Source organism: Cervus canadensis, chromosome 15, assembly GCF_019320065.1.
Source record: "Cervus canadensis isolate Bull #8, Minnesota chromosome 15, ASM1932006v1, whole genome shotgun sequence".
In the NCBI taxonomy this organism is placed as follows: domain Eukaryota; kingdom Metazoa; phylum Chordata; class Mammalia; order Artiodactyla; family Cervidae; genus Cervus; species Cervus canadensis.
In genome coordinates this window covers 57,297,217-57,323,270 of record NC_057400.1, presented here as the reverse complement: position 1 = coordinate 57,323,270, position 26,054 = coordinate 57,297,217, and the positions used below count along the sequence as shown (strand labels likewise).

General features: G+C 39.6%; 1 protein-coding gene across 4 annotated transcripts in view; it reads left to right on the top strand.

Moving 5' to 3' along the window:
- Window positions 1-26,054, top strand: part of SESTD1 (SEC14 and spectrin domain containing 1) — a 136,125-nt gene that overhangs the window by 1,479 nt on the left and 108,592 nt on the right. Inside the window, exon 1 of one of the 4 annotated variants that reach the window (XM_043487736.1) lies at window positions 1,328-1,624. The exons of 1 other annotated variant lie outside the window; for it this stretch is intronic. The gene's annotated coding sequence lies outside the window, so the exon portion shown is untranslated. Of the gene's footprint in view, window positions 1-1,327; window positions 1,625-1,810; window positions 1,971-2,351; window positions 2,481-26,054 lie in introns of those variants that run through there. 2 more of the 4 variants (XM_043487739.1, XM_043487740.1) reach the window with 2 other exon arrangements.

The following is a 26,054-nucleotide window of genomic DNA, read 5'->3' as shown; positions in this document are numbered from 1 at the left end:
GAGAATAGATCGAAATTTCCATGAAAGCAGAAAGGAAAGAGTAATTCAGTGTAAGTGTGTTGGCTGAGGATGTGGTTGTGGAAAAAGGACAGGATGTCAGGGAAGATTCTAAGAGGAAAAGATGCACTATCTTTATTATCTTGAAGGACAGTAGACCTTCACCTGGTTAAATGAGGGATGCATTTCAGATGGAGGAAAGCATACAAAGGCACAGAAGCAGAGCCTGAACGTGTGAGGTAGTGGGAATTAAAGCTGGAGTTGAAAAGGTCTGGGGATCAGATCATAAATGACCTTGGATATCACGGTAATTGCTTGAACCTGATTATCCACGTGAAAAGCCTTTGAAAGACTTTAAAGCGGGAAGTTCTGTGTTTTTGAAGCATTCCTAGTAGTTGATAGGAACAGAAGCAGAAACAAAGTTAACAAGGCTTGACCTAAAGGGTGGCAAAGAGGCCAAAGTCATGGAGACAGATTATCAGTCACAGAAGTAAGAGGAAATATTAATCCATGGGACTTTCAATCAGAGAACTTCAGTAGAGAGATTTAGTTGCCTAGTTGTTGGAATGGTAATTTTTTTTTCAGTGGAATTAGGTGATACTGAAGTGAGTGGCACAGTGAGTAATAAGTAAGGCCTGAGACTGGGACCACATGGCTGCCTGGAGCTTGTATTAGCTGATGACTCTTTTGAACTGAATTCAGGAAATGACATAAAAACAATTTGCGCAAGAAAACTGGAAGAACAAGGACTCTGAAGTCATTACATTTGGAGGAAAATAACTAGGGGTGGTGAAGATGGGCAAGTAGCCATTATCAGAGGGTCATTTGTGGATAAATTCTGGACTGCCAAATGGAAAGCTCCCCAAAGAAAAACAAATATCCTGAATCCAGCCCTTTCTCACTACAACCCATTCCCCTCCAACTGCCTTATCCTTCAGCTACATCACACACCTCTGTGTGGGGGCCTGGCAGTGGGTACTTGGAGCTAAAGGAATCCCAACAAACCTAGGATGACAGTGTCAGAATTCTGAAAATCCTGGATACCATATACATATTTCCGTATGAGGGCAGAGACAACAAATGACTTGCGAGGCGTCAAGTGGCCGTGGGGGTGTCCTTCCTTAAGCCCAGGCTTCCCGACTCTAGGCCCAGTCCTCCTCCCACCACCCCACGGTGCCTGTGGGCTTGGGAGGCGGGAGCTCCGCGCCTGGTAAGGATCACCGGGTGGGCCTGGTGGCGTCGGAGGCCCCCTCCTCGCCCAGCCCCAGCCCCCGGCCCCCGGCCCCCCGGCCCCCAGCCCCAGCGGGACTTCCAGCCCCGCCCCCTTCCCGTGCCGGGCGGGGTCGCCGCGCCGCCGCTACCCGGGCGCGCGCTGGGCAGCGCGGACTCGGGTCGGGCCGAGGGTTCCGGGAGGGCTCGCCAGGCCCCCCGCGCCGCAGCCCCTGGCCTGACGCACGGAGGGGCCGGGACGCAATCTGCCACGGGTGACCGGAGCCACCGCCGCCCAGGCCCGCTCCGCCCCCAGCCCGCCTTCCTCCCGCCTCGCCCTCCGCCTCCGCCCGCGCCTCACTCGCGTCCCCGCGTCCTTCCCACCGCCCCGGAGCCGCCGGCCCCCAGCGCCAGCCAGGTGAGTGTGGCCGCCGCGCGGCCCGGGCTGCCCGGGTGGGGAGGACCGCGCAGGCCCCGGGGCCAGGCGGGGAGCGCGGGCGGGTGGAGGCGGCGGTGGGCCCAGCTTTCTCACCCCCGCGCGGGCCGCGCGACTGCGGGAGGGGGGGCCCCCGCCCCGTCGCCCCCGCCGCAGCCCCCGCCGCCACCGCAGACAAAGCCCCCGAGGTGGGCGTCCCGCGGGCAGCCCTTGCCTCCGCGCCGCCTGCCGGGTGCGGCCGCGGCCCGCCGAGCCTGGGCGGCCCGCGTCTCGCCTCCCGGGCGCCCTTGTTCATTTCTGGGTGAAAGGGACCCGAAACGTGCAACAGGTACGGGCGTTAATCATTATTTTGCGGCGGGTCCGGTCCGCCCGGCGTGCGGGGACCAGATGTGGCGGCCGGCTCCGGGGCGAGTCCCCGCGTCCAGCGCCCGCGGCTGGCTCCTTTGTGTGGCCGGTGACCGGCCCTGGCCGGCGGGTGGGGGACGCCGGCCAGAGACCCCCGGGCTGCAGGAGCCTTCTGGACGGCTCCCTTGGGGCGTGGGGGCTTGGCTTACCCCGGTATGCGGGCCGGTAACATCCCTCCAGCCTTTGCAGGAGTCACAAAGGGAAGGGAGAGCGGGTTGGCAGGGGTATCTGGATGTGTATTTATTTTTATATCTGAGGTAGACTTGTATTGGAGAGGAACCGCAGTCTGGCAGGCTGAGGGTTTCTGTGGCATTTCACCCCGCGATGCACCATTTGGACATGGCAGCTGCTGCGACTCCCCGGTGGTTCTCCTCTTGGTGCTTTGACATCTTTCTTAAACAGACATCACCTGAGAAGTTGGAAATGCTGTTGAGTGAGTAACTCGATGCAGCTGTTTGACAGGTCTTCCGTCTCTTCACGTTTTGTCTGTGCCAAGGAAACCCACCGTGTATGCTAGCATAGGTTGGCAAACCCTCAAATTAAGATCACCGCTCAAAAATACCCTCATGTTGGGAAATATTAATCCGTATGGTTTACTTTGGCTTGATGAACCTTATTTTCTTAGCTGTGAGAAACTTTTTTTTTTTAACCCCCAAAGAAAGAATACAAAATAAAGAACAATTTATCTTTGTTTACGTACCTTGGGTCGTGCTGTTACCTAGCTGGTTTCATTGGTATGCTATTTTAGTATAACAATACTAAATGGAAGGAAAATATCTTCCTTTTGCTTTGAGCAATAAAGTACTTCTTTGTTCTAGAACCAGGAAGCTTTTATACATAATACTTTGTGGGGCCAAAAGTTAGTGACTGTCTTTACCCCGTGACCAAATTCATGAAAAAATACTCAAAGGACTTAGAAAGCATTTCCCAGCTTTATAGATTGTTTTTATATTCCAAATTCCAGGATATCATTTTGTTGTATATTTATTCAAACAAGCTAGACTAAATTTAACCTTAAAAATTGGGCCTACTCTGTAAATTCCCCAGCATTAGGGAATGAATTGACTGCATTTAAAGAATTTACCAAGCATTTTGATCTCTGTGTATAATAGTTGGCAGGAGCTGGTGATGGTCTTAGAAATGTGACAGCAGAATGCAGAACATGGAAACAGGTAGATCCAGCTTGCGAAGTTCCATCTACTTGGGTTTTAGTTAATTGATGGGTATATCTGAAAACTAAATGTCCACTAATTTAAAAACAAAATGCTACATTTTGACCTATTTTTAAAAATGTACTCTATAAAGATTCCTTGACACTGTCTCTACTCCCTAAAAACAAATGATACTAATAAGGACTTTTCTTTTGAAGAAATAAACTAATACCAAATTAATCTGATCTGTAGAAAGTTTTTCTGACATAATTGGTAGTTTCACTTTACTAAAAATACCATTCATCTGTGTAACATCTAATTTCAAAGAGCTTTCATAGCTGTTACAAGCAACAGGAATAACCTCCTGAAAAAAGTAATGTCTTTACTATTAAAAAGTAGGAGAAACTTAAATTTCTACAATAGTTTTATTAAAATATAATTCATATACTGTAGAATTCACTCTTTTAACATGTACAATTCAGTGAAAGTGAAGTCGCTCAGTTGTGTCCAGCTCTTTGGAGCCTACCAGGCTCCTCTGTCCATGGGATTTTCCAGGCAGGAGTACTGGAGTGGAGTGGTTTTTGTTTATTACACAAGGTACTGCAGACATCATCACTAATTCAAGGAGCATTTTCCACATCCTAAAAGGAAACCCTCATACCATTAACTGCCACTCCCATTCTCCCTCATTGACACTTGGCAGGCACCAGTCTATTTTCTGTCTCTCTGGATTTGCTGATTTAGGACATTTCCTATAAACACAATCATACAATATGTGGCCTTTCGTGTCTGTCTTTCACTAAGTGTAGTGTTTCCAGAGTTCATGCATATTATGCATGTATTAAGATACTTCCTTTTTATGGCTGAATAATATTCCACTGTATGGATATGCCACGTTTTGTTTATCTGTTCATCACTGATGGAAATTTAGGTTGTTTCCACTTTTTGGCTATTATGAGGAATGCTGCTATGACGGTTCATTTTCAGGTTTTTTGTGGACTTAGTTTTCAGTGATCTTGATTATATACTTAGATGTGGAGTTGCTTGGTCCTAAGGTAACTCTAACTATTTGAGGAACTGCCAAATTATTTTCTGTAGTGACTACATTTTACATTCCCATCATTAGAGTATGAGGGTTACACTTTCTCCAGCCTCGTTAAAGTTGTCTTTTTGATGATAGCCATTCCAGTGTGTGTGAGGTGGTATCTTACCACTGGTTTTCGTCTGCATTTCTGTAATGGCTAATGATGTTGAGCATCTTTAAGTTCTTATTGGCCATTTATATATCTTTTTTGGAAAAAAATGTTTGATTTACAATTTTTCAGTTTATGTTTTCACATGTGTTTTTCTCATATAGTCTTTGAAATAACCCAGTTAAATAGGTTTACTCCTATTTTGCTGCTAGGACACTGAGGTTTAAAGAGGTTAAATAATTTGTTCAATTTTTAACCTTATGGAGTTAATAAGAGTCAAGGTCTGAATGTAAACTCAGATCTTCTGACTCTGCTTCCTGCATTCTTTCCACTTTATGAGGCATACAGAAGTTAAATTGTGTTTGCAGCTTTGCTTGGTTAATCATCGACAGAGTAGGGGGAAAATAAATAAAAGAATGAAACCAAACAACAACAAAAAGCAGGTGTTGTGTCCACACTGCCTCATGTTCTCCAGATTTTGTTATGCTTTTTCAAATAAATTCTTTGATTTCTCCTATCCTAATAAGGTAGACATCATTTCCATATTTTCTTTGGGGAAACAAACCTAAAAACAGCTTCTTAGTGGCAGTGCTAATCCTAGAACTTGTTCACTGAGACATTGCACTTTCTGTTCCCCTGGAGCTTCCATGTTCTCTATTTTCCCACTAATTTATACCCTTTAACCATAGAGTAATTGAATAATTTCACAGTTTTCATAAACATTAAGTTATTTCTAGGTTACACTGAAATTAATTTTTATTTTTGAACAGGGCAGTTTGCCAGATTCACTTTGAAGTGTAGGATTACTAAGGTGTGTATTTCAGTTTTTATGTGTTACTTACTCTGAAATTCTTGTCTCTCTAGAGGGTACATAGAGGCCATGTGTTATTTATTTGTCTTTGCTTTCCCATTGTCTGCCATTGTGCCCAGATATGTAAGAAGGACTCTAATCTTTTTTGGGCGAATGAATACAAATATATTTTTTCCATTCCCCACCCCCCAAAAAAAAATCCAATAAAAGTCATTCTTAGAATAAAGGCAGTACAAATTCTAGACAAAGAATTTCTTATCCCTCACGTATGACCTGAAAAATAATAAATGATAATTAAAACTTGACTTAAAATAGCATTATCTGATGGAAGAAAGGAAATGTTCAATGCTGGGCTTAAAAAAATTTAAGGTATCTGGACGCCTTAAGGTAAGGTGTAATTACCTTACCTTACCTTAAGGATAATTTAAGGTATCAGGTATCTGGAGACTGGCACAAAAACCCTGTGTATGTGCTCCATGCCCACACATAGGGTTATACCTTGAGTGTGTGTTAGATAAATGAATGCCCAATGAGTGAATAACTAGCTTTGACTGTGATAGCTAGAGGAGAGACATCAAATGGCTATCAGGTCCTGTTTTTCATTTGTATATTTTAATTGTCAAGTATGATACATGTTAATTATAAAAAATTCAAATAATATAGAGGAGTATATAGTAAAGGCCTTTCCTGGCGGCTCAGATGGTAAAGAATCCACTGCAGTGTGGGAGACCTGGGTTCAATTCCTGGATGGGGATGATCCCCTGGAGGTGATCTTGCCTGGAGAATCCTCATGGACAGAGGAGCCTGGCGAACTATAGTCAGTGCAAGCAGTCAGAGTCGGACATGACTGAGTATCTAAGCACATGTAGAGTAAAAGGCAAAAATGTCACTTCACGGTTTGTCCCCATCCCTTCCTTCCCCCCCCAAGACTGCTCCTGTCCCAGGTCACCTTGTTAGCAGTTTGGGGTTTATATTTCCAAATGTACATCTTTGCATTTATGTGTATATGTATGTGCAAACACACATTTACATAGCCAGCCATACTTAGTACATACATGTATATTCAATGGTTTTTCTTATACACAAGAGCTCATACTACACTTATTTGTTTTTCACTCAACCTGTTAAAGACTTTTGCATATGTGATCACAAAAGATAAACATAATATTTATGTTTCACTTTTAGTTTGCTTTTCTTGACTCGTTTGGTGTCAAGATTAAGTTAGTCTCTTGAGAATGAATTGGGAAACTTTTTTTTCCTCTGTGCTCTGGAGTATTTGAAACTGCCCTATAAACATTTATTGACAATCACCTAACAATCTTGCAGTGAGGGAAGAGAGCTCTAGGACAATCTTTCTGTGATTTTTTTCTGTTTTTATTGTTTTATCAGGTTTTGGCCCTTATTTTCTGTTCCATTTTTGGTTAAAGAAGTCCTCCCCCCAGCTCTGATGAGTAAATTGACAAAAGCAAAAGCAAATGATTACATGAATCAGCGCGTGCAGGAGCATGTGTGGTTTTTTTTAGAAGGATCCAAAGTAGAGTCCTGCTGTTAGTAATTGTATAACCTAATAAGCAAGTTACTTACCTTTTTAAAACTTGTTTCTTTATCTGTAAAATGGTGATAATTCCTGTATCACAGAAATCTGAAAAGTATTAAATGAGATGTGAGCTAATATGTGAAAAATCTCAGTGGTTGGATCCAATAAGAATGAAAAAATTTATAATACTAACTGTAGCATGCTATACAAATGTAAATTTGTCACTGTGGTTATTATAAATTGTTTTGGCCTAATACAGATATATTTAAGGAGAATAGATGGTGGTTCTAGAGACAATTTCCACTAACACATTGGAAGGATCTGTAAGAATTTCCAGGCCATTTAGAATTTAAATTTGGTAGACAGTTATTTCTCAACACTTGTATGCTTTTGAGGCAGGACAGTAGGAGAAAGTAGTAGACTAAATAGACCTGGATTAATTTTGTATTATCACATGTGACTTTGATAAATTAATTTCTTTCAGTAAAATTGGATGAATGTACCTACTTTGCAGGGTAGTCATGAAGAAAGAGGTTAAGATCGTGCTTAGCATCTAATAGATGTACAACTGGTTGGTTTTTTCTTTGCATGTAATGAGTGCCCAACAGTGATGAACATGAGGTGTTGGGTTCTGCTATTTTAAGACTGCTTGATGTAGCGGCAAGAACCTTGGTCCTTGAATTAGAGCCTTGGTCCCTAAATGTAGCCACTGACCTTGGACAAGGCGCCTGCTAAGCTTCTGTTTCCTTACCTATAAGAGAAGAACAAGAAAACTGACACTTATTGAGGATCTGTTTTACATACAGTTCACTAAAGTGAAAGTCGCTCCGTCGTGTCCGACTCTTTGCAACCCCATGGACTGTACAGTCCGTGGAATCCTCCAAGCCAGAATACTGGAGTGGGTAGCCTTTCGCTTTTCCAGGAGATTTTCCCAGCCCAGGGATCGAACCCAGGTCTCCCGCATTGCAGGCGGACTCTTTACCCTCTGAGCCACAAGGGCTTACAGTTTACTAAGTAGTTTACAAATCTTATTTAATCCTCCCAATAATCTTACAGAAATTATTGTCACTTCTCAAGCTTTATAGGTGAAGAAACAAAGGCACAGGAATTAGACTTTCTGAAGTCCACTTGGTGGACTCCCCAACCCTTAACCACCCCCCTCCCTCCTGTCCACGCTCTTTCACTCATTACAACTATTTCCTCCTGGGGTGGTAGGGTGTTCCCCTGCATACAGGGAATACCAAGTGAGGAGCATTCTGCAAACTGAAATACTAGATGTATTAAAGAGCTAGGCCAATGTAGGATGAAACTACTTATTTATTAATGATTTCCATTAATAAAATACAAACAGAATTGTTAATGTGTCCTAATGCCTCTGCTTAAGAATAGTAATTTAAGTTTTATAATACTTATGTTGCTCATAATCGCTTTACCTAAATAATTTATTAGGCTTCATTCATTTCCAATTTGACCAGGTGAAGAAGAGGGGGTAGGGAGTAGTTGTAAAGGAAAAGATCAGCTTTATTCCGCTGTTTGGTAGTGGTGTGTGTGTCTGTATTTATGTATGGAAGAATTGGGAAGTACAATTCCCTGGCAGTTTGGCATTTACAGAAACTACAGGTTCTTGGAAAGAAGTAGCGGAAATCTGCATTATAATTCATTGTCTGCTAGAGGACTTGCAGAGTCATTTAAAATATGAACCTGCCTTTCTCAGCTGGTTTGTAAAGAGCTATTGATTATATTCTTGAAAGATAGTAATGTCTTTCCTTTTATAGGAGTTGCCATTTTATTTGATAGATTCAGTGATATTGATTTGGCATTTCCGCAAGCCTTGTGCCAGGGATATGCAAAACAAAAATTGCTGTTAGAACATCACAAATAAATTGTGATTCAGTAATAGTATAGAAGGTTTAGAGATTATCTCTTGAGGCTTCAGATATCATTTTTATTCTGTTTGGTAGGAGTGGGAATTCCTATGTTTAGATTAGAGAATTTTGCAGAGTAGGCTCGAATTGCTCTTGGTGAATCTCACTGTTACTGAATGCTTGCTATTTTGCAGAATACAAAGCATTGTGGGCTGTGTAAGAGTTACAGAACATGGTTCTTGTCTTCAAAGAGTTTATATTTAGTCAGGGAGGCAATGAAGGAGGAAACCAAGTAAAAGGACACAGAGTTCTTAAAGCTTGTATCTGCTCCTTGTGAAATCAGTTTTGCTGCGGTGAACTTTGGTGAGACGTCATAGATTCTCCTAATGGATACTGTAAGAAACACCCCAACCCTTGAAAACTGATAGTTGTCTATCTTGTTCTTTCTCTGTATAGTGTTCTTTGCTTTGTAAAAATTACTGTTTGATCTTCGTACCAGGAATAGTTCCCCTTCTGAGTACTTCTCTGTTTATCTCCTGAACGGCGGACTGGATTTTCCCTTAGGTGTTGGCTGTTAGAAAGCCAGACCAGATTTCTAGCCTACCCCAGAGCAGGCTTATAGATTTTATGCTGTACATTTTTTCAGCTTTTTCCTTGGCATCATTTTTGGTATTTTCCTTATTCTTTTCTATTATCTTATATCTGTTAATTTTTTGTAGTTCATGTATTCCTGTAAGTTTCATTAATCCTTTCAGAACAAAGTAGCAGTAAATGTAAATAAATATATGTGAAATTCATGGAGGAACTTATCAAGGCAAACAAATCAATATGACAAATAGGTTTTATTTCACAGGCCTGCTGAGATTGATAATGAAGGCTGCTTGGAGCACTGCAGTAAGAAGTATCAATAGCTGGAGCCTGTTTTGTAAATAAGTGCATTTGTATCATTTCTTTTTAGATTCCTCACATCAGCGATATTTCTCTTTCTCTGACTTCACTGAGTATCACAATCTCTAGGTCATCAGTGTTGCTGCAGGTGGCATTATTTCATTGTTTTTAACGGCTGAGTAATAAACCATGGTATATGTGTACCACATACTCTATCGTCATCTGCTGATGGTCATTTAGGTTGATTCCATGTCCTGATTACTGTCACCAGTGCTGCAGTGAACACTGGGGTGCATGTATCCTTTCAGACAATGTTTTTCTTTGGCTATATGCCTAGGGATTGCAGAACTATATGGTAGCTCTAGTTTTAGTTTTTTTTTTTTTTTTTTTTAAAGAATCTCCATACTGTTCTCCATAGTGGCTGTACCAATTTACATTCCCACCAACAGTGTGGGAGGGTTGCCTTATCTCTACATGCTCTCCAGCATTTATTATTTGCAGATTTTTGATGATGGTCATCCTGAAGGTGTGAGATGATAACTCCTTGTAGTTCTGATTTGCGTTTCTTTAATAATTAGATTTGGGAATTCCTAGGTGGCGCAGTGCTAAAGAATCCTTCTGTCAATGCAGGAGACGCAAGAGGTGCTGGCTTGTTTCCTGAGTCTGGAAGATCCCCTGTACCCCCACTCCAGTATTCTTGCCTGGGAAATTCCATAGGCGGAGGAGCCTGGCAGGCTGGAGTCTGACACGACTGAGCAACTGAGCACTCAGTACTCAGAGAACCAACTTAGTGGGTGCGAGGTGGGGGAGGGGAAGATGAGGAGTCTGGGACTGACTTGCTCAGATTGCTATGTTTAAAAACAGATAATCAACTATACGTACTGTACAGCATAGAAACTGCTGAAATATTACATAACAACTTAAATGGGAAAATAATTTGAAAAAAAAAAATAGTTACAAGTGTAACTGAATCAGTTTTCTGTATACCCAACACTAACATGACATTGTTAATCAACGATACTCCAGTATAAAGTTAGTGAGTAAGCCCCGAACAAACAAAACGCATTTGCAAACGCAACAAAAAATTTTAAATACTTAGAATATGAAGTACGTTCATGATCTTACAATCAAAATTTTAAAAGAGAGGTAGTTGGGGGCAGCGTGAATTTAGTGGGAAAGGCTACTGTGGTCGCAGAGCAGTGTTGTCCGCGGTGTAGGGGTGGTGATGGCGTGAGCGCCCGTGTTTGCATCTCTGCTACAAAGTGTACGGGATACTGAGTAGCTCACTAGGTGGCTGGCTTTGAAGTTCATAGCTCAGTTTTGCTGGGAGGGATGCGAAATTGGGGAAGAAGCTGATTTGTTGGGGTTGGTTTGGTTAGAATAAAATGTTTGCACTGCATAAAGGAGAAACGAGGCTGGTGGGGAAAGTGAGGTCGGTGATGTGTGGGAAGCTTTAACTGATAGATGGATGAGATTAGATTTTTAAAAAATCTTGTAAAATTCTAATTATCCCCTTATGTTATTTCCAGGGCTTTGCCTGAGTTCAGGTCCATGTCATACTTGTAATTTTAAAAGTTAATTGAAAAAAAAAAGTTAATTGAGTAGGTAATTCACTCGTTTCAAAATTTAAAAAGTGTAAGAGAACACAGTAAAAAGTCTTTTATTTAAAAAAAAAAAAAGTCTTTTATTTCTGTTCCTCAGCTACTGAGTTCTCTCTACAGAGTCAACCATTGTTATTAGATTCTTATGTATCCTTCCAGAAATATTTTTTGTATGTATGTATGCTTTCCCAACTGTTTTACACAAATGATATTTCTGTACCTATGCATATACTGCTTCTTCCATACTAGACACTATTCTTTACCTTAATCTTTCACTTCTTAGAGGGTTTTTTTTTTTCATAGCAGTGCACAAAGAGCTTTCTTCCTTCTTTAAAAATTTTTTTTATTTTTATCGTTTTGGCCCCACTCAGCGTGCGGGATCTTGGTTGCCTGCCCGGGGGTGGGATTTGTGCCCCCTGCTGTGGATGTGCAGAGTCTTAACCACTAGACTGCGGGGGAAGGCCGTCCTTCCTTTTCTGTTTTAGATAAACTTTTTACTTTGGAATAATTTTAGATTTACAGAAAAATTGCAAAAGAAGTTTCCATATACACCTCACCCAGTTTCATTTCCCTTTAATGTTGTCATCTTACTGTGGGACACCGTCAGAACTAAGAAACTGATGGTTTGTTACTGTTAACAGAGTTTTTTAGATAGCACCAGTTTTTCCGTTCTTTTTCTGTTCCATGAGCCCAGCCAGAATACTATAATCCCATTTAGTTGTCATCTCTCCTTAGTCTCCTCTGACAGTTTTTCAAGGCTTTTTATGACGTTGGCAGTTTTTGGGAGTACTGGTGTATAGACTGTCTCTCAACATGGGTTTGTCTGATGTTTTCCTCATTAGCATGCGGCTGTGGGCTTTTGGAAGTACTGCGGAGTTGAGTTGTCTTAGTCATATCTCCATGAGGGAGTGCTGCATGATGTTTACAAGACATCATGGGTGGTGTTTACCTTAGATCCTTTGGTTATGGTAGTGTTCGCCAGGTCTCTGCACTGTACAGTTGCTGTTTTTCCCCTTCCGTACTTTATTTTTATAGGTGACTTACTAAGTTTCGCCTACCCTCAAAGTGGGAGGGGAAATTAAAGGAGCTTTTAAAAAAAAAAAAAGTAATATTCCTTTAGATGTGTTGGGAGAGTGTGTAATTTCCTCGGAACTGTCTTGCTGCAACAAATATTTGAAATGGCAGACCAGTGTTACAGCAACGTTAGAGCTCAGTTTTATTCAGTAAATAAAGGATAGTATATAATATACCCTTGAGGTGTGAGGGCAGGCCGACCCCAAAGGAGAGGCCCTAACTCATTTTGGCTCCCTCTTTTTTTTGCGTTTTGTCTCCTCCCCCCCCCCACCCCAGCCTGTCCTGTGCAAATTAGGGCTAGCCAGGAAGGGGGTGTGTGTGTGTTTCAACTGAGGTTTCTCACTCAGATCTACAGATTTTTCCTTTGTTCCCTTTTCTGGGCTTTTCCCTTTGTCTTTTAGCCAATGCCGTTTGGGACTCCTTTTTCTTACTCTTTTTCCCTAACTGCCTAACAGATGGATGTATCCTATAGTCAGCTATTCTCCTTGTTGATGTTTTAGGTTGGCCAAAAAGTATTTTTGGGTTTTCCCATAACATCTTATGGGACAATGAGAACAAACTGATTGCCCAACCGAGTATTCAGATGCTTTAGTATATTGTGATAGTTAAAAGATGGTGACTGCAGCCATGAAATTAGAAGACGCTTATCCTGGGAAGGAAAGTTAGGACCAACCTAGACAGCATATTAAAAAGCAGAGACATTACTTTGCCAACAAAGGTCCGTCTGGTCAAGGCTATGGTTTTTCCAGTGGTCATGTATGGATGTGAGAGTTGGACTGTGAAGAAAGCTGAGCGCCGAAAAATTGATGCTTTTGAACTGTGGTGTTGGAGAAGACTCTTGAGAGTCCCTTGGACTGCAAGGAGATCCAACCAGTCCATCCTAAAGGAGATCAATCCTGGGTGTTCATTGGAAGGACTGATGCTGAAGCTGAAACTACAATACTTTGGCCACCTGATGAGAAGAGCTGACTCATTTGAAAAGACCCTGATGCTGGGAGGGATTGGGGGCAGGAGGAGAAGGGGACGACAGAGGATGAGATGGTTGGATGGCATCACCGACTCAATGGACTTGAGTTTGGGTAGACTCCGGCAGTTTGTGATGGACAGGGAGGCCTGGTGTGCTGCGATTCATGGGGTCGCAAAGAGTCCGACAGGACTGAGTGACTGGACTGAACTGATCTGAATAGTTAAAAGAGAACAGGCTCTGGAGCTACACTGCCTAGGGTCAAGCCTTGGCTCACACTAGCTATGCGGTCTTGGGCAGCTTTTATTTGGCTTCTTAGTTTTTCCATCTGTACAGTATGAATGTTAATAGCACCTGCCTCAGGATTGTTCAGAAGATTAAATGAGGGTATGTGTTAAGTGCTTGGAACAGTGTTTGGTACTGTACTAAGTGCTAGATAATTTTTTGCTTTCATCATTATTAATTTTTTTTGTCCTTATATTAATACTGCAGTGAGTAACTTGTTATTTCAATGCATTGGTGGGACAGGCAAGTATACTATAAGATGCATTCCTAGAAATGAGTATTCCTATTTGCAATTTTGATAGATATTGCCAAATTTCTCTCCATAGAGGTTGTACCATTCTGCACATCCACCCAGAATATATGAAAACATCTGTTTCTATCTCCCTTTTACCAAATTATTTGGTCTTTGCCAGTCCATTTACATCACATATTATGAACTCATTTGACCATCTTTTTGTTGTGAAACAACTTGTGCTCCATTGACTAGGAAGTGATAAAAGCTGTTTGGAGGAAATAATTATAGTAACTAGAAAAGGAATAGTTTGGCCCTGGGAAAGACTGGAGGAAGTACTGCTGTTGAAAGATGGACAGTCTGTGAAGTAGAATACCAAATTGCTGGCCTGTCTTCTGGTGTGACAGCATGGTGTCTTGGTAATTGTTGTTGAAGGAATCACCATCTGATGTTTGTAGCCAGTAATGAATGAAGGTGCACGGGTGGAAGTTGGAAGGAAAGACTGTAGTTGCACTAAAATAAAATTGAAAGTTAATCTGACATGTTGTTTTATGATATGCTGCTTATTGTGTAATGATCAGGCAGAAATTAAAAGCAGGTCACACATATAATTGTAACTAACGTCATGTTTTAGAGGCTTTTCTTTCTCAGTCTTTCAGTGTGTTGTCATTGCTTGTTGGTAGTTTTTTCCTAGTATCATGTATTGTGTACTCTTGTTGTTGTTATTAAAATGCTTCCCCTTCCCCCTCAACTGCCGTGTAAAAAACAAAAGTGCTAAATCTTACTTTACATGAGCTGGATGTGCTGTGCTGTGCTTAGTCACTCAGTTGTGTCCGATTCTTTGCAACCCCATGGGGTGTAGCCTGCCAGGCTCCTCTGGCCACGGGATTGTCCAGGCAGGAATACTGGATTGGGTTGCCAAGCCCTCCTCCAGGGGATCTTCCCAACCCAGGGATCGAACCCAGGTCTCCCGCGTTGCAGGCGGATTCTTTACCCTCTGAGCCACCAGGGAAGCCCTTACATGAGCCGGATAGGGGATGGTGGTGCCGTGATGGTCCTTTGCTGTTTTCCTTAGTTTAAGTTTCCTGTTTTGGAGTTCATCAGCCCAGCTTACCCACTCCAGATTAGTAATTTCTTTACCTCTTATGCCCTGGAGGCTGCTAGAACTCTGGGGTGTGAGAGCAGCTTGCTGGGAGGTGGAGGGCAGGAGAAAATGACCACCATTCTGAAAGAAAGAAGGGATATTAAACCAGAAGGGTGCAGTGGACACCTTGAAAATGGAATCTGAATCCTTGGAATTTGAGATTCTTGGACTCTGAATAATTAAGGTTAATAGAGTGAGCAGGGTGAAGGAGAGCTCAAGTGACCTGTTAACTCTTTTGACCCGGTTCCCCCAGGCATGGTATCAGCCTTGGTACCATGATATCAGTCATGAAGACTCAAGCAGTCTTCTAGTGGCCTCTGCAAAATAAAAGCTCTTCGGCCCTCAGTCAGACCAGGTCAACCGAAAGGTGAACCTTCCTCCTGGCTGCCTTAAACTACAAACAAGGCTCTTGAAAGCCTGAGTTCAGTGCTTGCTTAAGTCCTTCACCGTCTTGGGGCAGCTGGAAGAGGATGGCCTCTGGAAGGAAGGATACCCTGGGAACGTAGAGAACTTAGAAGGCAGGGGGAAAGAACACTGAGAGGCAGCTGTGAAGACAGACATGGATTTTTACAAGTTTCACTGGTCCTGGATTATCTTGACTCAAAGACAAATACTAGCTGTTACAAATATTTTCTCCTTCTAGGCCAAGTGCCCAGCAGACAGGCATCTTAAGTTGTGGTGAGATGGAAAGTATTACTACTACTAAGAATTTGTATCCGGTTAACCTCCAGAATCCCTAAAAACTCCATGATTAGGATGGGGAGTGATGCTTTAGGGCATCTGAATTAAACAGATGACAACACTTCCACAGTTTAATTCTGTCTTAAACGTACAGTTTTTGTTAAAATCCCATTTGAGTTAACCTTGTTTTGTACCTTGTGATGATACTTAAATCTATCAGTTACTTATACCTTAAGTGTGAAACATTTAAGCAGATGATGATTGCTTATCTCATTAATACTTGACTGAGATCAGATAGAAAATAAGAGTGTTGGTAGGAGAGGTAATTTTATAATTTACATCTTTTGTGCAGGATCTTGCCGGACATTGCAGTTGTTATCTTTGGGTGACATTTAACAGCTGAGTGTAGCTTGATGAAGTCAAGCACAGTGCTGGAGCCAGCCTAAGTCTGAATTAGCACAGAGCCTGGCACTCTTTAATCATTCCACATATGGTAACTAATATCTCCCCATCCAACCCATTTGATTGTTGTTGTCTAATTTATTTTAGAGCAGAGCATTCAGATACCAGAAAGTGGAAAAAGGTTCAGTGAAGTTTCTTACCCATCTGTAGCAAGACGTAAAGAGTTCCCTTTTGTAGCCATACCTACTACTTCCTTCCCACCTACCCCCTTACTCCTTAACACCCGGCAACCATTAATCCTGTCTCCATTTCTATAATTTTATCATTTCAAGAGTGTTGTATAAATGGAATCTACCAGTATGTAACCTTTTGGGATTGACTTTTTTTTTCATTCAGCATAATTTTGTGGATAGTCATTTGCATTATTCCATATTTAAATAGTTTGTTTTTAATTGCTGAGTAGTAGTCCATAATATGGATGTACCACAGTTTGTTTAAACATTCACCCGTTGAAGAACATCTAGGTTGTTTCCTAGTGTTGGTTGCTCTGGCTAAAGCTGCTGTAAACATCTGTGGATAGGTTTTTTTTTGTGAACACAAGTCTTCATTTTTCTGAGAAAAATGTAATTGCTGGGTTGCTTACTTTTTAAAATAAATTTCCAGAATGTTTTCCAGAGTGGTGGTGCTATTTTACGTTCCCAGTAGAATGCTGAGCATTATGGGCTGAATTTTGTGCCCCCCTCAATTCATAGGTTGAAGGGCTAACTCCCAAACACATCACAAGGTGACTGTATTTGGAGGTACGCCTTTAAAGAGGTGATTAAGAGGTCTTTAGAGAAGGTCCTAGTCCAGTTTGACTGATGTCCTTATAAGAAAGAGAAATTTTGGTTTTGGACTTCGAGCCTCCAAACTATGAGAAAACAAATTTCTATTCTTTTATTATGGCCCAAGCAGACTAATACAGTGAGTGATCTAGGTTTTTTTTTTTACAGCCTTGTCAGCATTTGTTTTTTGAATTTTAATTGTTCTACAGTGATGCTTCACTGTGGTTTTAATTTGCATTTTCCTAATGGCCCACGATCCTGACAGTTTTACATGTACTAACTCATCATCTGTAGGTCCTTTTTGATGAAATGTCTGTTCATGTTTTTTGTTCAGTTTCTGTTTGGATTGTCTGTTGTTGCTGTCATTTTACTGTTGAATTTCAAGCATTCTTTCATATATTTTATACACAAGTCCTTTGTCAGATATGTGGTTTTGGCATGAAATCTAGCCTACCTCTAGATCTTGAAAATTGATTCCTAAAGTTTTAGAAAACTTTTGGAAGAGAAAAGTTTTACAATTTTCTATTTATGTAAGTCCATGATCCATTTTTTGTTGATTTTTGTATAAGGTGTGATCAAGGTACTTTTACCTATGCATACTCAGTTGTTCCAGCATCATTTGTGGGAAAGGCAGTCTTCATTGAATTGTTTTTGAACCTTTGTCAACAACCAGTTGAGCATATTTGTATTGTATTTCTAGGTTCTGTGTTCTGTTCATTGAGCTATGTGTTTATCCCTCTGCCAAGATCGCAGAATGGTTGCCATAGGTGTATAATAAGTCTTGAAATCTGGTAGATTGATTCTTCCTGTTTTATTCTTTCTAAAATTATTTTAGCTATTCTAAATTTGTTTGCCTTTCTATATAAATTTTAGAATAATCTCTGTATCTACAAAGAATCTTAATGGGAAGGATTTTGTTAGAAAGTGTGAAACTCAGTATCAATTGACTTCCCCCATGGCTCAGCTGGTAAAGAATCCGCCTGCTAATGCAGAAGACACAAAAGAGGCTGGTTTGATTCCTGGGTCGGGAAGATCCCCTGGAGAAGGAAATGGCAACCACTCCAGTATTCTTGTCTGGAAAGTTCCATGGACAGAGGAGCCTGGCAGGCTATAGTCCATGAGGTCACAAAGAGTTGGACATGACTGAGCATGCACAGGCACAGTATCAATTTGGGGAGATTTGATATCTTTATTGGGCTTCCCTTGTGGCTCAGCTGGTAAAGAATCTGCCTGCAATACAGTTTGATCCCTGGGTTGGGAAGATCCCCTGGAGAAGGGAAAGGATAAAGGGATATCTTTATTATATTGAGTTGTCCAGTCCATGAACAGTGCTAAGTTTCTCCATGTTTTATAGATCTTCTTTGATTTCTTTCATCAGTATTCAGCATGGAAATATTATATGTGATTTTTTAGATTTATACCTAAGTATTCCATTTTGGGGGGTGATTATAAATGGTGGTGTTTTTCAGTGTTCACATGTTATTGCTAGTATATAGAATATAGTTGGGTTTTGTGTGTTAATCTTGTACCCCACAACCTTGCTGGATTCATTTATTAGTTCTAGGAATTTTCAGTAGATTCCTTGGAATTTCCTACATAGATATCATGTGCAGAGGCAGCAGTCTTTTTTCCTTTTTGATCTGTATGCTTTATCTTTCCTTGTCTTGCACTGATTAGAGCTTTTAGTGCAATATTGAATAAGATTGGTGAGAGTAGGAATATTTGCCTTCTTCCTTATCTTAGGGAAGAACTTATTCATTCTTTCTCCATAAGTATGTTAGCTGTAAGTTTTTTTTGTATAAGCTCTTTATCAGGTTGAGTGTGTTCCACTCTTTTCATAGTTTTTAAAGAGTTTTATCTTGTATTGGTATTGAAGTTTTCCAGTTGTGTTTCTTGCAACAGTTGGTATGATTATGTGATATGTTCATGGTATTCCCTTATTCTTCTTTTTGTTCTCTACAGTCTATAGTGATATCCCTGATTCACTCCTGATACTGGTAATTTGTGTTTTTTCTTTTTTTGCTCATTTTTACTGTTTTTTTTTTTTTAAGATTTTTGCTCTTCTTTTGAGATGTGGGAGCTTAGATTGTTGATCTGAGATTTTTCCTCTTCTAATTTATGCATTTAATAGTTTTCCCTTCACTTCGTTAGTGGTGGTCTGCACTTTTGATACATTGTATTTTTGTTTTCATTTAGTTCAGTGTATTTTTTTTTTTATTTCCCTTGAGACTTCCTATTGACCCCATGGTTTATTTAGAAATGTGTAATTTCCAAGTGGTCAAGAGTTTTCCTTTTATCTGTTATTTCTAGTTTGATGTCTGTTGTGATCAGAGAAGATACTAGGTTGTTAAAAAAAGTAATTGCAGTTTCGACCTGTGAATTTTAAATCCTTTTAATTAGGCACAAGCACATCTTTATTAATCGAAGTAGGAGCCATTATAATCAACACATTTTTGCCAATGAGAAATAAGTTTGTTTATTCTTATAGCATAAAAATATGTGCTTCAGGATTCGACAAACTCTTGGAAAGTATTTTCTGCCTCCTGCTGGCTGTGGAAACATTTTTCCTGCAAAAGTTGTTGAGATGCTTGAAGAAGCGGTAGTCGGTTGGCCAGAGGTCAGGTTAATATGGCGAATGATGCAAAACTTCCTAGCTAAATTTGTTCAAATTTTGAAGCATCGGTTGTGTGATGTGCTGTTGGACGTTCTTGTTGAGAAGAATTGGGTGCATTCTCTTGACCAATATTGGCTGCAGGTGTTGCAGTTTTTGGTGCCTCTCATCGGTTTGCTGAGCATACTTCTCAGATGTAGTGGTTTTGCTGGGATTGAGAAAGCTGTAGTGGATCAGAGTGGCACCAGACCACCAAACAGTAACCATGATCTCTTTTTGGTGCAAGTTAGGCTTCAGGAAGTGCTTTGGAACTTCTTGGTCCAGCCACCGAGCTTATTGTCCATGATTGTTGTATAAAATCCACTTTTCATCTCAGGTCACAATCTGATCGAGAAATGGTTCATTATTACATAGAATAAGATAAGACAACTCTTCAAAACGATTTTTTTTGATTTGCAGTCAGCTCATTAGGCACCAAATTTTCAAGCCTTCTCGCTTTTCCAGTCTGCTTCACATGCTGAACGTTGGTAGAACGGTCAGTGTTGAGTTCTTTGGCGGCTTCTCATGTAGTTGTAAGAGGACCAGCTTTGATGGTCCTCTCGGTTGTTGTCAACTTCCTAAGGCTGACCACCGTGCTCCTTACCTTCAGGCCTCTCGCCGTCTTTGTAAAACTTCTTGAACCAACACTGCACTATATGTTCGTTAGCAATTCCTGGACCAGATGTGTTATCGATGTTGTAAGTTGTCTCTGCTGCTTTACAACCCATTTTGAACTTGAATAAGAAAATTGCTCGAATTTGCTTTTTGTTAGCATCGTTTCCCTAGTCTAAAATAAATATAAAATAGACATCAAGTAGTAAGTCATTAGCAAAAAAGCATAAAGCGAGAAATGCACATTAAAATGATGTATGACATAACCACATTTATTTAAGAATGTATTCGAATCAAACAGCAAAATTCAACAATGCCAAATTGCAGTTACTTTTGCACCAACCTAATACTGTGTGTGATTTCAGTTACTTTTTAATTTGTTGGGATGTGTTCTATGACCCAGGATCTACATTAATACGGTTTATCTTAGTACATATTCCCTGAGGTTTTGGAAAGAAATACGTATTCTGTTGTTTGGTGGAGTGTTCTGTACATGTTACTGAGTCCTGTTGGTTGATAGTGCTGTTGAGTTCTGTAGCCTTGCAGATTTCTCTCTAGTTCTACCAGTTGTTGAGAGAAGGATGTTAGTCTCCAACTAAGATGGTAGAGATATCTGTCTTTTCAGTTCTTTCAGTTTTTCCTTCACATATTTTTTAATTCTGTCATTTGGTACATTAAGGATTGCTGTGTCTTCTTGATAGATTGACTCTTTTGTCATTGAATAACATGCTTGTCCTTCTCTGATAATTTTCTTTGCTCCAGAGTCTACTTTGTCTGATGCTAATATTAGCAATTCCTGTTTTCCTTTGATTACTGTTTATATGATTTATCTTTTTCAATCCTTTTACTTTCAGTCTGCCTTTATAGTTATATTTGAAGTGAGTTTCCTATAGACATACATAGTTCCTTGTAGACATTATATAGTTGGATCATATTTTTAAATTCACTTTGCTAAAATGTCTTAATATATTTAGGCTTTTATTTTTAATGTAGCTTTAGATTTGTTAGGACTTACATGTGCCATTTTATTTTTTGTTTTCTCTTTATCTCCATATTTTTCCTTTCTCTGTTTTATTCTCTTTCTGTGGGTTACTTGGCCATATTTTAGAATTCCATTTTGATTTATCTGTTGTGTTTTGGATTTATCTCTTTATATATTGGATGTTTGGTGTTTGTTGTAGGTATTATATATGCATAACTTATTACATTCTGCTGTTGTCATTTTACCAGTGAAGTATTAAACCCTTACATTCCTTTGCATCCCTGTACACTCTCCCTTTTATTATATACTTAAAGTGTTTACTGTATGTTTATTTAGAACAACATCAGACAATTATAACTTTTCTTTCAACCATCAAGCGTAATTAGGAAACCCAAGAGGATAAGGAAAGCCTATTGTATCTACCCACATATACATATACGTGTGTGTGTGTTTGCCCTGCTGCATGGCATGTGGGATCTCACTGACTAGGGATCAAACCTTTGCCTCCTGCATGGAAGCGTAGAGTCTTAACAACTGGACTGCCAGGGACGTCCACTACCATATTTTTGCTTACTGTTTTCCCTTTCCTAATATTTGGAAGTTCCTTCTTTTATTATTTTCTTCTCTTCAGGGAACTTACTGTAGTTATTATTTTAGGGTTCATTTGTGGGGGATGATTGGCTTAGTTTTTTCATATCAAAAGGTGTTGATTTCTTCCTCATGACTAAAGAACTTGTGACTTGGTGTATATTTCTTAAGGTTTACCCACCTTAGGGTTCACTCAGCTTCTGGAACCTGTAGGTTTCTGTCTCTTGCCATATTTCTTCAAAGATTGGTTAGGCCAAAATTTTGTTTGAGTTTTTCCATATCTTTCCATAATCTTCCATTAAGATTTCTATAAATTTCCATAAGATTATGGAAAAACCCAAACATACTTTTGGAAAAAGTACTTTTAAAAAAAAAAGGTGCTTTATGTAAAAGTACTTCTAGACTTTATGGAAAAACCCGAACATACTTTTTGGGCACCCAATACTATTTCAGTCACCTCTTGTCCCTTTTTTCCTTTACTTCTGGGATTCCAGTGACACAAATATCTTTTGTTGTAGTCCCACGTATCCCTGAGGATCCCTTCATTTATTTTACACTCTGTTTTATTCCTATTGTTAAGATTGGGTCATTTCTACTCTCTTCTAGTTTATTGATTTTTCCTTCTGTCCCCACCATTCTGCTTTGAGTCCATCTACTTAGCTTTTTTATTCAGTTATTGTACTTTTCTGTTCTAAAATTTCTGTTCAGTTCTTTATATCTTCTATTTCTTTGCTGAGCTTTTCTGTTTCTTTTTTTGAGGCTTTCTGTTTTTCCATTACTTTTGTGCACAGTTGCTTATTGAAGCCTTTTCATCATGGCTGCTTTAAGATCTTTGTCAGATAATTCTAGCAGCTTTCAAGTGGCCTTCACTGACAACAGCAAGGATGGAGGGGTACTGGAATATGGGGGCTCATTATCAGATGAAAGTCTTGAATCCCTCCTTGACCTTCCATGACACTCGTGCTGAATGTGCCTCATTACAGCCTGGTGAGTGTGGGAACCTAGGCTTCCCATTCAGCCTTTGCTGGCATGAGTGGGGATGGGGTCTTGGGTTTTTGCGTAGTGGTTAGCTGGAGAAGTAGTGTTATTGCCTAAAAGTTTTCTGTCTTACTAGACTCTCCCTACCTGGTTTTGGCTAAAGAGAACAAGCTTTTTTGGGTTTCTTTTTGTCTTTGCCTGTTGATGTTTCTAAATTGTCAGATTTTTAGCTGTGAGTCTAAGATACATGAGGCAAAAAGAAAACTCAGGGATCTCACCATATGACTTGTTCCTCAGGTCTTGAGGTTCCTAGGCAGTCTTCCTTCTTCTCTCTACCTTTTACAAATTTCTAATATTAGTTTTATATGTAATGTTTGTAATGTCTAGGGCTTTCAATTGCCCTAGAAGAACAGGGGAAAGTACTTTATTCCATCTTCTTGGAAGTGAAACATCCTGTCATTTCTTTTTAAAAACTTCCAATGACTCCATTGCCTTTTAGACGAATATCTGTTTCTTAATTGGTCAGAGACCTTTCCAGTTCTTGCACAATCATAGCTTCTTTTTCCATTTCCAACCACTCCTGTTTGTCTCCAGCACACCATCATATTCAGTTCTCCCCTGTGTTATAAACAGATTCTGCACCTACTGTCTTTATGCCAGGAAAGTGAAAGTGTTAGTCACTCAGTGCTGTCTCAACACTCTTGGACTGTAGCCAGGCTCCTCTGTCCATGGAATTTTCCAGGCAACAATACTGGAGTGAGTAGCCATTCCCTTCTCCAGGAGATCTTCCTGACCCAGGGGTCAAACCACGGTCTCCAGCTTTGCAGGCAGATTCTTTATCATCTGAGCCACCAGCAATGGCTTATACCGTGGTCTTCACCAAGTTCTTCTTCCGCCTGAAATGCCCCAATCCTTCATCTCATGGCTACTTTGTAACTTGCAAACTGCTAGGTGGTTTAATGCATCATCAGTTCTTTCAGTGGATTTGAAGTTGGAATTATTATAACACATTATATGTTCTATGTTATACTAATTATGTATTCCTTCTAAAGTAAGGTAATTGTTATAATTTTAATTGTTAAAATATCTGCATTACCAGCAAATGATTGTGAGAGACTTACTCTTTGTTGAATAATGGACTTAAACTTTGGTTTATTTTGAATGATGTTTCTTTTAAAATACAATGTTATTACTGCTAAATAATACTTTAGTATTTTAGTCTGTGTTAATAATTATAAAGACCTGGCCAATGGTTTTGAATCCTAGCTGCATATTATGGTCAGCTGGGGAGGTTCGAAACCTTTTTCCTATGACCAAAGTCTAGAGATTCTGATTCAGTTAGCTTGGAGTGGATATTTTTTAAAAGGTCCCATAGTGGTCCTAATACATAGCTGTGTTGAGAACCACTGGTCTGGTCTAGAATTAGATTATCAAAAAATATAAGTGGACATCAGTGATTTCAGTCACTGTTAAGATTTCGTCCTGGGATGTTTCCAGCTGTGTAGCTTCGAACTTTGTCTTTCAGTGTTTTTACCTTCGCAGAGTTTTAAAAAGCATGCTGTACATCCTGCAAATGACTCATGCATGTGATTGTGGTATAAAACATTAAATGAAATATGATCTAGTTTGCAAAGAGAAGATGGCACTGGTGAAAATATTTCTTTAGGCACTTAGAATTACTAGGTCTAAGATGTTTTTGAAGATTTAATTCACTTTTTTAAAAAAAAACAACAAAGGATTGTTTTAAGAACAGTGAGATAACATAGCATCCTGTTATACAGTCCATTTAAACTAGAGTTGTTTGTTAAATTAATAGTAGTAATCTGACTTTTGAGTTTTTGGTTTTTTGGGGGGAGGGGTCAAACTAAGATACATAGAAAGAATATAGTATCTTAGCCTGATTGTAAACAAGGGATTTGTACTAGAACTGACAAATCAGACTTTGGTAGTGATTGTGAAGTATAGCACTCTTGAATGTCCTATGTTAAAATTGATGTAGACAGTTGACATTTAGGTAGGTAGTATGCTTGACTAAAATGGTTAACAGGGCTTTTAATTTCAATAATAAAAGCAGTTACAACTAAGGAAAAGAAAAGCAACTCGAAAGAAAAAAAAAGAGGTCAGTTAATAGAGAATGCAGAGAAAACAAAAATAGGATCAAAGACAAGACAATTAACTTTTGTGACAACAAAGCCTTTTCTCTGAGGAAGAAGAAATTAGGTGCTCTAGTTCATTCTTTATTTTAAGGACACTTACTCAGTTTGGCTTATTATGTATGACCTCTATAAGAAGAATATAGAAAGAATTATAAAATAACACTGATTTTTCTCCTACAGTTAGTAATTTATTAAGTAATAAGTTTGCAGTTTCATACAGGAGCTGGTGTGACTGAGGGGACTACTGCAAAAGAACTGATACTTTATATTAAGTTAATTTTAATGAATGATGGTGACAAGGTTATTGGTTCATTTTCAAATTAGTACTTGTCTGTTTTTCTAAATGTAGTTTATTCTGTAAATGTAATGTCTTATTTAATGTATATTTTAATGGAACCTAAGAATTTTGAAGGAAAATAAGGATTCTAGGATATCTAAGGGAAAAATCAAGAGAAGATACTAGTTTTTTCATTATGCCAACAGTTTTCTAAAGGCTTGTTAATATCATTATACATATAGATTCATTTCAAAATCTATTTATCATGGTTATATCTTGGTTCTTTCTGGTAGGAAATAAAGATGCCAACTCCCATGGACACTTTTGTTTGGTGAGCAGGCCTAGGGGACATCTCTGTACTCCCAAACCCTGGGGGAGATTGAGGATTTATTCCTTATAGCCCGTTTCCTTTTTGGTATATGTGTCTGATTCCCAGAGCTTGTTATCCTTCCAGACTAACTCAGCCACTTGTCTTACATTTACTGAGTTCCTTTGTGCTCTAGATGCCGTACTTGGCACTTGTAGGAAAGGGGTGGTTGCATAATAGAAAGTTAAACTGCCTCAGTCCCTGACATTCTGGAATATAAACTTTTAGTAGATGTTAAATTTTATATTTGGAAATGCAGGCTATGATAGAAACATGTAGGAATGGCAAGGCAAACAAAGGTTGGTCACATGCTAGGTCTCCAAGACAGTCTAAGACAAAGTGATCATTAGAAAGCTATTAGAAAAACCAGGAGGGTGAGGTATTGAAGACATCAGTAATGGTCATGATTTTGCTTATTTGTACATGATAGTGTTTTCTTCATGGAAGCTTTCACATGTATTGTTATGTGATTAGGGATCCATTTCTTAAGAAAATAATTTTATTTATCCCTGTAATGTTTATATTGGAAAGGAGGATGAATGAACCAATCTTTTGTAATATTTTCCTTTAAACTTTCTGATAGAAAATTATGTAATTGGCTTAGTTTCATATCAGGAAAAGTAAGATTAAGCAGTGATTAGATTTTTTTATAGAATTCAGTTTAAATCAGAAACTACTGCATTTAAAGCACTTTGACCAAAACGATGTTTCTTGTACTTAAGTATTATAAAGTAAAACTATTTTT